Source organism: Mustela erminea, chromosome 10, assembly GCF_009829155.1.
Source record: "Mustela erminea isolate mMusErm1 chromosome 10, mMusErm1.Pri, whole genome shotgun sequence".
NCBI lineage: Eukaryota > Metazoa > Chordata > Mammalia > Carnivora > Mustelidae > Mustela > Mustela erminea.
The window spans coordinates 23,730,072-23,742,462 of NC_045623.1; positions in this window are offsets into that span (position 1 = coordinate 23,730,072).

A 12,391-nucleotide genomic window follows, 5' to 3' on the forward strand; every position below is an offset into this window, starting at 1 on the left:
GCAACTGAGGAAGAACTTTTGAAACTTGCTTATAATGGAGAAAGGAGGATCACCAAAACTGTAAGAAAAAATAAACTTGCTGTATAAGAATATCAGGATGTTTTGTAAAACAATGTTCTTCTAGAATTTATTTATTTATTTATATTTATTTTTAAAGATTTCATTTTTCTTCATTTGACAGAGAGAGACACAGCGAGGGAGGGAACACAAGCTGGGGGAGTGTGAGAGGGAGAAGCAGGCTCCTCACTGAGCAAGGAGCCTGATGCAGGGCTCAATCCCAGGACCCTGAGATCATGACCAGAGCAGAAGGCAGACGCTTAAGAACTGAGCCACCCAGGCAACCCCTTCCAGAATGTATTGAATGTTACTTTGCCCTTAGACCAACAGTGCCCGAGCAGACTTTGTGATCCTGGTGTTCAATGACTGTGGCCTACTCTGAGCTACGTGGTCTTCCACCAGCCACCCAGAAAATCAAGTTGGTTATAAAGAGCCAGGTCTACTGTTTGGCCCAGTTTGGGATTAGATATCAGCTGAAGTAACCCCCGCTCTAAAGCAATGATATATTCAGATGTAGATTATCATCAGAATCACTCAAGGCATCTTTGACAAAATACATATTTCCAGAAAACCAGCTCAGGCTTATTAAATTGTAATCTCAGAGGAGGAGGTTGCCATGGCGGTGGGGGGAGGCAGAAGTTAGAGATCAGATTCTTTTTTTAAATGTTTCCCAGAAGACTTCTTTCTTTCTTTTTTTTTTTTTTTTGGATTTTATTCATTTACCTCAGAGAAAGAGTGAGAGTCAGAGAGAGCACAGAGGGAGAGGGAGAAGCAGGCTCCCCTCTGAACAGAGAGCCCAACATGGGGCCCGATTCCAGGACCCTGAGATCATGACCTGAGCCAAAAGCAGATGCTTAACTGACTGAGTGACCCAGGCGCCCCCCCCCCGCCAGAGGATTTTTAAAAAACAGCTTTATTAGATATAATTTGCGTACAATTCAGCCTTATCAAGAATACAATTCAGTGGTTTTTTAGTATAGTCACACACACATGCAGTCCTCGCCACTCTCAGGCTTAGACCCTTTCTAATCACCTCACAGAGAACCCCATACTCTTTAGCTACTATACTAAAGTGAGGGATTCGAGTTCAAATCACAGCTCTGAGGGCGCCTGGGTGTCTCAGTGGTTAAAGCCTCTGCCTTCCACTCAGGTCATGATTCCAGGGTCCTGGGATCAAGTCCCACATCCGTCTCTCTGTTCAGCAGGGAGCCTGCCTCCCCCACTCTCTCTGCCTGCCTCTCTGCTTACTTGTGATCTCTGTCTGTCAAATAAATAAATAAAATCTTCAAATCACAGCTTTGTCACTTACTAGCTGTATGATTGTGAGCAAGTCACTTCATCTCATTTCCCTCATCTGTAAAACTGGTTTAATAATAGCATCTGCCTCAGGGGTTGATATGAAGATTAAATAAGTTATAACATGCATAAAGTACTTAAGACAATATCTGGCACATAGTAAGCAGCAGATAAGTATTATAACAATGATAAGAAGGTTCTTTTTATATTATAATCACATGCCCCCTAAAAGTGAGTAAAAAGGAAATTGCAGAATCACTTGGTCCACCTTTGGGTGTTCAGAATAGTCTGAGATTCTTTTATAAATTTAATAGAACTTTGTGTGGAGAAGTACCATTATGAGGCACTTACTATTAGAAGTGTATTGTATTCTCGGATTGCATGGAGCACTGGGTGTGGTGAAAAAATAATGAATACTGTTTTTCTGAAAATAAATAAATTAATTTATTTAAAAAAAAGAAGTGTATTGTATTCTCAAGTATGTTATGACAAATAAAAAGTTGAGAATCTTCCTCTGTCCTGATAACATGGAGAAGGGATTGCAGTGGAGAGACTGAAAGTGGGAGCTGAGTGAGTAGATTCCTACAATAGCCCAGGAACTTAAATCAATAACCCAGATAGAAATGGAAAATGACCACCAGTAAGTCTGACTTTGAAATATCTGGAGTAAATAATATCTTCATTGGAGGCTCCCCAAAAGTAACTTTGAGCCCCTAGAGAGGCCTGGAACTAGCCCATTCCACTGGTAAGGAATCCCAAAATTTGGAGTAGAGTCTCCAGTCAAGCTATATACTTCTGGAGACTCACTGTAATTCAATTTAAATATCTAAGACAGTTTGTAGGATCCAAAGATCTGGCCAGAGGTCCAGAAGCCTCCAGAAGCTGTTATGCCGGTTGATGTAGTGCACCAATAAGGGGAGTCCAACAGAACCTCTAGCAACAGAAAACATTTCCAGTAAGCCATGCTTCATGATGAAGGCTTTCTTCAAATGGTTTTAGTTATGAACTGTAAATCAGTAAGCATGCAATTTGAAGAGCTGTAAATCATCTATAGGGAAAATGTTTGGAAAGACATTTTACTGAAACAAAACAAAACAAAACACATAAAGTACAGCTCTCTGCTAGAACATGATTCTGTGTCCCCATCCATGTGCTCCCTTATGTTTGGTAGGCAGAATAATGCCTGACCCTTTACCCCCTAAAATGACCACATCCTAATCTCCGAATTTGTAACTATGTTGACTTACACAGCAAAAGGGATTTGCAGATGTGGTTGAAGTTATAGACCTTGAGTTTGGAGATTGTTCATCCAGATAACCTTGGATAAACCAGGTGGACCCAGTCTAGTCAGAAATCTTCCAGCTGTGATCAGAGACAGGAACAACAAAGACTTCACCCACCATCGCCAGTTTTTAAAATGGAGGAAGACGGCCATGAGCCAAAGAATATAGTAGCCTCTAAAAGTCAAGAGTGGCCCTCCGTTTACAGCTAAGAAGAAAATGGGGCTTCAGTCCTTCAACCACGTGGAATCAATTCTGTCAACACTGGAATGAGGAAGGAAGTGGAAACTGCCAAAGCACCAAGAGAAAGGAATATAAACCTGAGGAATCCTTGATTTTAACCTGGTGAGACCCCTACTGGACTTCTGACCTACAGGAGCATAAGATAAAAACTTTGTGAGGGCACCTGGGTGGCTCAGTCATTAAGCGGCTGCCTTTGGCTCAGGTCATGATTCCAGGGTCCTGGGATGGCGCCCCACATTGGGCTCCCTGCTTAGCGGGAAGCCTGCTTCTCCCTCTCACACTCCCCGGCTTGTGTTCCCTCTCTCACTGTGTCTCTCTCTTAAATAAATAAATAAAATCTTTAAAAAAAAAAAAAAAAAAAAGAGAGAGAGAGGAAAACTTTGCATTGTAAAAAAACAAAACAAAAAAAAACCCCCAAAAACTTTGCATTGGATTAAACCAGTACATTTTTCAATAGAAAAACTAACATTTCACATTACTAAATTTTGGTATAAAAATTATTTCCAGTGGGCTGTGGAAACATAAAAAATGTGAATGAAAAGTATTTTCTTTTTATTTTTTAAAAGATTTTATTTATTTACTTTAGAGAGAGCACACACACGTAAGTGGGAGATGGGGCGGAAAAGAGAATCTCAGAGTCCCCAGTAAGTGTGGAGCCAGAGGAATCTCAATCCCATAACCCTGAGATCATGGCCAGAGCTGAAACCAAGAGTCAGAGGCTTAAGTGACTGAGCCACCTAGGCACGCCTAAAAATAGTTATTTTCAATTAAATATTAATCTGTTATTGGTACTAAGTGTGACTCCATTTCATTTTCATTAGCTTATGGGACTACGGGGAGCTTTTAACTGTCATGAAGAGGTTCCTCTTATTTCATGGACACTCATAGGATGCAGGCATACGCGTTTCTTCTGATTGTTAGGTTAACTAAAATTAACTACACAAATACCCAAATGTTTGAGAAATAGTTTGTAACTAAAAGGATTCATTAGGACAGGGATTCTTGTGCTATTACATAGCTACAACATGCATAACCTTAAACAACAACACTGATACATCGATGACCTTATTCAAAACGGTGACATGACTAGAACATCAAAGGCAAACAAGGGCACTCAGCAAAGTGAAGAAAGTAATATTTCGGGGCACATATGGAGAAATTGATTTTAAAAACCATGCTTGGGAACTTCATAGGATTTTAACTTTTTACTATACACATTGGCAGTTCCTACTGATCTTCCTTTCTAGGATCTCACACCCCTACTGATGACGCCTTATACAATGAAACTTAAGATCCTATCCATGTTTGGCTGATAAAGAGTAACAAACTTGATTTTAAGTAGATAGCCTATCACTCCAAGATTAGATTTGGATTTTCTTTCATAAAGGATTTCCTTGAAATAATATGTGTTGCAACAAAATTTGAACGATAAGGCTCATTCAGTTCCATAATACCCAGCGTTACAATTCCCGTATTTAATACAGTTGACATTCCAGATAGAATTCTGTCCATTTTTAATACATATTCTATCATGGATTAGATCTCTGCTTAAGCTTATTATCTGATCATAGTTTCCATTATAATCTGCCTGTGTACGTCCCCACAGACTGCTATGCCTGGCTTTCCTTCGCTTATTCTCAGATGAAGATGGGCAGTGCAGAGCCATGAATGAATTGCATAATTGGATAAGGTAATCTGTCCTGCCTCCAGGCTGCTCTGTCCCCTACCAAGCGTCTGCTGCCTTTTTGCCCTGCAACTCTCCTCCCCCATGAAAACAGGAATGAGTGTGATATCATCTTTTCTAGCTGAGACTGATTCAGATGTTTGTATTTCTAAGCTTCTTATCTCTAATTGTGGAATGAAAGGATTTATCAACAGTTAAAGTGATTTTTTCTTTCCCTTTAGGCAAAACAGTTTGTGGAAGCACAATGCTGGGCTCAATGTTAACCCTGAAGGCAAAACAATTTTAGTTAGCGTAGAGTGCAGTGTGTGTTGGGGGAGGAGGAAGTTGTAGTGAGAGAGGTTGTGTGGAGAAAGATGATGAGGTATCAGAAAGAACACCAGGCTATGTAAGAACCCTTATTCTATGTCTTCTCTCCTTTTCAACCTTTCATTCTTTGGCTCAAGAGTCTCAAATTTTGGAGTTCTGGGGTCTGTTCATTTCTCAAAAGCAGAGCCTGATGCATGAATTAAGTGATTAACTTTGTATGGGAGCTGCAATCCCAGGGCAGTGAGAGTGAGGAACAAAGAAGTTTAAGTGTGAGAAGGGTAAGTAAGGAACACAAGGTCCCCAGGCCAGTCACTACTTCATAGTAAGTTTTCATCTGCTCAGCCACACTGGAAACTATGCCTGAGAATGGACAGGAGGGTAAGAAAAGAGAGAATTGATCAATTTGACTCCCTCTGAGCTCCTGGCTTCCACTGGTTTAGGATCCTATACTTCTGGATATAACATCTAACTGAACAGGAAGCCAAATTCCACGCCCTGTGTTGAAGTGTTTCATCTGAGCCCATAAGTGAGAGAAGCAGCCAGAGACTCTGGACATATGGCTGGTTGCTGGCTACACAGTGATAACCAAAGGGAAAGGCCAATATTCTTGGACAAGCAATTAGTTCGCTCCACACAGCAGCATCATGTGAGGCATAGAGTAGGTATCCCATAGAAGCTTTCAAGGAGGAGTTGATGGCTTAGAATACAAGGCCAGCAAGGCCAGTGGCATCCAAGGGGGGGTACAAGCTATGTCTTACATGTTTTTTCTATTTAATGAAGCTTATAAGTTCTTTCAGAATGGGACTATGTATTTTCATCTTTGACTCCTCTGTAATGATACTACATGCTGAACTTAGGTGAGACTGACCTCAAGGGGTACTATAATTCTAAACATAGCTAGGAGGAAAGAGCAAAGAAGCAGGATTGAGCGAGACAGGAGACACTCAGCAGTTTAAACTGGAGTTAGTAAAGAACCCTGTTGGACTAGAGCGTGATCAAAGACAGAGCTAAGGGGGTCTAATTTTCCTGGGCTATGGTAACAATGGAGATACTAAGAATCAGGTGGTAGCACATCCCGGCTCCACTGGAAGTGCGTGATAATGTAGCATCCCAGCCAGTAGTTGAAGATGTAGGAGACAAGACCCAGTTCCCAGGAGCAGAGCACAAGGTACTAAAGATCCAGCCATTGGTTAAGTGTCCATAGTCATTTCAGTTCTAGGCAGGGCATCGGAATTTTTACAAAAGGGGGACACCAAGACAAGAGGCCTCATAACTGGGCTATATAAACACGGCAGGGTTTTTATAGATGGATGACATTATCAATAGTATTTGTATTAATACCAATAATTTGTAGTCAGTATGGATTATGTATACTATTTCCCTATATTACTTAATTTTCCCAACAGCTCTCTTAGGTAGACACTTTCATTATTTCCTTCTTACAGATGAAGAAACGAAGAGACAGGAAAGTTAAATAACTTATCCATGGTCACACAGCTTATAAATAAAGGGAATAAGATCTAACCCCAGAGGAGTCTGTCTCAGAGCATAGACCTCAAGCACCATTGAAAATATTAAATTAAATAAAGCTCGCAAAGTGCTTAACCGAGTTTCAGTCATATAGTAAGCACTCAGTGAATACTATCAATTGTCAATTATTATTGTTATTATTAGTTGTATTTAATAGGAGAAGTACTATTAGCTGTAGTGGTAGTAGTCAGCAAGTCACTAGTGGTGGGAACTATCCTTAACCATAGGGCCTGAGAGTCAGGTGTGAGGGAGAAGTCCAGATAAAGGGACACACAATGTAGATAGAACACTGCCCTGTTAACAAATGGAATTAAGAGGTAACATAGTGGGGCACCTGGGTGGCTCAGTGGGTTAAGCCTCTGCCTTCGGCTCAGGTCATGATCTCAGGGTCCTGGGTTCGAGTCCCACATCGGGCTCTCTGCTCAGCGGGGAGCCTGCTTCCTCCTCTCTCTCTGCCTGACTCTCTGCCTACCTATCTATGATCTCTCTCTCTGTCAAATAAATTAAAAAAAAAAAGAGGTAACATAGGATAGAAGCTAAAACCATGGACTTTAGAACTACAAAGGCCTATGTTCTGTTATTGATTAGCAGCAAGACCTTGGGGAAATTACTCAAGAGATGTGAGCTTCAAATAACTCAAAACTGTACCTGGCAGAGTGCACAGCATATAGTAATAATTCAAGAAAAGCTTGTAGAATAAACTCACTTCTTCATTTCCATGCTTTCCACTCAAGAAAAAAAAAACAAAAACAAACAACAAAAAACCAGGGGAGCCCGACTGGCTCAGTCTGTTCAGCATGCAGCTCTTGATCTTGGGGTTGTGAGTTCAAGCCCCATGTTGGGCATACAGCTTGCCCCAAATCAATCAATCAATCAATCAATCACTACCGTTAAGCAAGCAATAAACCACTACAGTCTCTTAAAAACAAACAAACAAAAACAAAAACAAAAAAACCCAAACCAAACCAAATCACTACACAGTTGCTATTTAAACTTCTAAATACCAAAGCAAATTCATGCCATAGAGTGTAGCCACTTTTTCAACGAATATAATTTGTCACCCCTACCCACCTAATACTTCAGTAGCCTCCTAATCTGTGCCCCCAAACCCCCAAACTGTAGCACAACCAAAGAAAAATTTATGATGTGCTGTTCCTCTCATCCTGATTCTGCGTTGCTACAGCAGACATACTCGTGTTATTCATTTATCTGAAGTCATTGTGATTTGACAAGCAGGAGGAAAATTTAAAAGAGTGCATATTTATCCCCCCAAAACAGATCAGTTTTAAAGAAACTAGTTCTCATTTTAACTATACTGCAGTTATACATGGAAATAAACATATATTAAAAGGAATGGGTCTTTCATTAGTCATCTTTCATTAGTAACCTTTCATTAGTAACTCTTTCATTAGTAACATTTCACTATAAATTTGAATTTCATTTCCTGGAACTCAAAGAAAAGAATGCTTTAATTCAGGAAGAGAGGAAAAGACAGAGAGAGGAGAGAAGCGAGGGGGGTGGGGACAGGAAGGAAAAGAACATGACTGCCACCTCTCGCTCGCTTCTCTAGAAATGAGAAAATGGCCAGAAACCCTGGCACTCGCTTGCCAAAGGGTCACACAGACAGTCTGAGTTTTGTTTTTACTTCCATGACCTTTGATGGGTCTCAGTGCAGTCAGACCAGCTTTGCATATATATACTGACACTATGGAAACCACACAGATAAGCTTTGGGTTTGTGTGCTGTATTTACTTTGGCACTTAACAATCATATACATATTTTCCTGTTAGAGCTCCCCAAGGCTTTGTGCTGATCTTGAGACACTTTTCTCTTTGATTCAGCTTTTGAATTTCATCGTAATTACTTCAGAAATGTATGTATTTTAAAACTGTTTGTTTTTGTCGCTTAACGATAGTTCTGTTTTGTTTTGGAGTGCATTGTAAGAATGCTTGCTTTAGCAGAAGTAGGAAGGATTCTGTTCAAACTGGGAAATACATACTCTCCCCCTGAACTTCTAGAAGGATCCAAATAAAGGAATCCTAGTTTCTGGAGGAACAGAGACTTCCTTAAGGTCGCCTTCTCAGTTAAAGACCCAGGAGTTTCAGAGTGTTCTTTGACATCGACTGTCTTTGAGAACTGGCCCCTTCTACCCTTCTGGCAAAATATCACTGGCTTCAGTTAGTTCACACCCCCTTGTCTCATTGAGGACAAAGTCTACACTCTTGGAACTCTACAGGAAGACATGTTAAGAATGATAATTTTTATTAATCTGAGAAATATGTTCTAATTTTTTTCAAAGATTTTATTTATTTATTTGACAGACAGAAATCACAAGTAGGCAGAGAGGCAGGCAGAGAGAGGGGGAAGCAGGCTCCTTGCCAAGAAGAGAGCCTGATGCGGGGCTTGATCCCAGGCCCTGGGATCATGACCTGAGCAGAAGGCAGAGGCTTTAACGCACTGAGCCACCCAGGTGCCCCTATATTCTAATTTTTAAATTGTGGTTTGCTATGGACTGCATGTTTATGTCCCCCAAAATTCATTTGCTAAAGCCTAAATCCCCACTGTTGCGGCATTGGGAAGTGGGACCTTTGGAAGGTAATTTGGTCCTGAGGTGGGAGCCCTCATACTGTGTTCATATGAGAAGAGACAGGAGAAAGATGATTTTTCTCTTAGCAACGTGAGGATGCAGCAAGAAGGCAGCTGGTCTACAAGCCAAAAAGTGGGACTTTACCAGACGCCAAAGGTGCTGGCCCCTTGACTTTCGTTGTCCTCGTGTCTAAGAACCTGGAGAAATAAATTTTTATTTATTTATTTATTTTTCTTTTCTTTTTTTTTTCCTTTTAGAAACTATGGTTTTTTTTTAATTAAATTTATTTATTTTCAGCATAACAGTATTCATTATTTTTTCACCACACCCAGTGCTCCATGCAATCCGTGCCCTCTATAATACCCACCACCTGGTACCCCAACCTCCCACCCCCCGCTACTTCAAACCCCTCAGATTGTTTTTCAGAGTCCATAGTCTCTCATGGTTCACCTCCCCTTCCAATTTCCCCCAATTCCCTTCTCCTCTCTAACTCCCCATGTCCTCCATGCTATTTGTTATGCTCCACAAATAAGTGAAACAATATGATAATTTACTCTCTCTGCTTGACTGATTTCACTCAGCATAATCTCTTCCAGTCCTGTTCATGTTGCTACAAAAAATGGGTATTCATCCTTTCTGATGGAGGCATAATACTCCATAGTGTATATGGACCACATTTTCCTTATCCATTCGTCCGTTGAAGGGCATCTTGGTTCTTTCCATAGTTTGGCGACCGTGGCCATTGCTGCTATAAACATTGGGTACAGATGGCCCTTCTTTTCACTACATCTGTATCTTTGGGGTAAATACCCAGGAGTGCAATTGCGGGGTCATAGGGAAGCTCTATTTTTAATTTCTTGAGGAATCTCCACACTGTTCTCCAAAGAGGCTGCACCAACTTGCATTCCCACCAACAGTGTAAGAGGGTTCCCCTTTCTCCACCTCCCCTCCAACACATGTTGTTTCCTATCTTGTTAATTTTGGCCATTCTAACTGGTGTAAGGTGATATCTCAATGTGGTTTTAATTTGAATCTCCCTGAGGGATAGTGATGATGAATATTTTTTCAGTGTCTGATAGCCATTTGTATGTCTTCATTGGAGAAGTGTCTGTTCATATCTTCTGCCCATTTTTTTTTTATATGATTGTCTGTTTTGTGTGTGTTGAGTTTGAGGAGTTCATTATAGATCCTGGATATCAACCTTTTGTCTGTACTGTCATTTGCAAATATCTTCTCCCATTCCGTGGGTTGCCTCTTCGTTTTCTTGACTGTTTCCTTTGCTGTGCAGAAGCTTTTGATCTTGATGAAGTCCCAAAAGTTCATTTTCGCTTTTGTTTCCTTTGCCTTTGGAGACATACTTGAAAGAAGTTGCTGTGGCTGATATCGAAGAGATTACTGCCTATGTTCTCCTCTAGGATTCTGATGGATTCCTGTCTCACGTTGAGGTCTTTTATCCATTTTGAGTTTATCTTTGTGTATGGTGTAAGAGAATCGTCGAGTTTTATTCTTCTACATATAGCTGTCCGGTTTTCCCAGCACCATTTATTGAAGAGACTGTCTTTTTTCCGCTGTATATTTTTTCCTGTTATGTCGAAGATTAATTGACCATAGAGTTGAGGGTCCATATCTAAGCTCTCTACTCTGTTCCACTGGTCTATGTGTCTGTTTTGGGGCCAGTACCATGCTGTCTTGGTGATCACAGCTTTGTAATAAAGCTTGAAATCAGGTAACATGATGCCTCCAGTTTTATTTTTGTTTTTCAACATTTCCTTAGCGATTTGGGGTCTCTTCTGATTCCATACAAATTTTTGGATTATTTGCTCCAGCTCTTTGAAGAATACCGGTGAAATTTTGATCAGAATGGCATTAAAAGTATAGATTGCTCTAGGCAGTATAGATATTTTAACAATGTTTATTCTTCCGATCCAAGAGCATGGAATGGTCTTCCATCTTTTTATGTCTTCTTCAATTTCCTTCATGAGTGTTCTGTAGTTCCTCAAGTACAGATCCTTTACCTCTTTGGTTAGGTTTATTCCCAGGTGTCTTATGGTTCTTGGTGCTATAGTAAATGGAATCGATTCTCTAATTTCCCTTTCTGTATTTTCATTGTTAGTGTATAAGAAAGCCACTGATTTCTGCACATTGACTTTGTATGCTGTCACGTTGCTGAATTGCTGTATGAGTTCTAGTAGTTTGGGGGTGGAATTTTTATTTTTTAAACCATCCAGTCAATGTTCTGTTTATTATAGCAGCCTGAGTTGAATAAGATATTGGTAAAATATACATAACAAAATTAACTGTTTTAACCATTTTTTTTTAATTTTTTATTTTTTATGAACATATATTTTTATCCCCAGGGGTACAGGTCTGTGAATCACCAGGTTTACACACTTCACAGCACTCACCAAAGCACATACCGTCCCCAATGTCCATAATCCCACCCCCTTCTCCCAACCATTTTTTTTAAAAAAGATTTTATTTGTTTACTTGACAGACAGAGATCACAAGTAGGCAGAGAGGCAGGCAGAGAGAGAGGAGGAATCAGGCTCCCCGCTGAGCAGAGAGCCCAATGAGGAGCTCGATCCCAGGACCCTGGGATCATGACCTGAACCAAAGGCAGAGGCTTTAACCCACTGAGCCACCCAGGCATCCCTGTTTTAACCATTTTTAAGGGTACCATTCGGTGGCATTAAATGTATCCATATTATTGTGCAACCATCAGTGCTACCCATCTCCAGAACTTTTTCATCATCCTAAACTGAGACTGTGCCCATCATATAATCATTCATTATTCCTTTCTTTCATCCCTGGCAACCACCATGCTACTACTTCCTGCCTCTATGAATAGGACTACTCCAGGTACCTCATATATAAGTGGAATCATACAAGACTTGTCCTTCTGTACCTGACTTATTTCACTTAACACAATGCCCTCAAGCTTCTTCCATGTTGTACCATGTGTCAGAATTTCATTCTTTTTGAAAACTGAATAACATTTCATGATGCTCATATGCAATATATATTGTGTATATATACCACATACATATATATCTATATATATTCTAATACACATACATATTCACACACATATACAGATATATATACCATTTGTGAATGAACAATGTCAAAGGACATTTGGGGTGTTTCCACATTTTGGCTTTTGTGAATAATGCCACTATGAGCATGGGTGTACAAATATCTGTTCTAGTGCCTGCTTTCAAGTTTTTATATACAGGCCTAGAAGTGGAACTGTTATATCCTATGGTAATTCTAAGTTTCATTTGTTGGAACTGCCATAATATTTCCCACAGTTGTTAGTTACATCTAACAGTGCAGAAGGGGTCCAATTTTCCTACATTTTTGCCAACACTTGCTATTTTCTGTTTTGCTTTGTTTTGTTGATAGCCA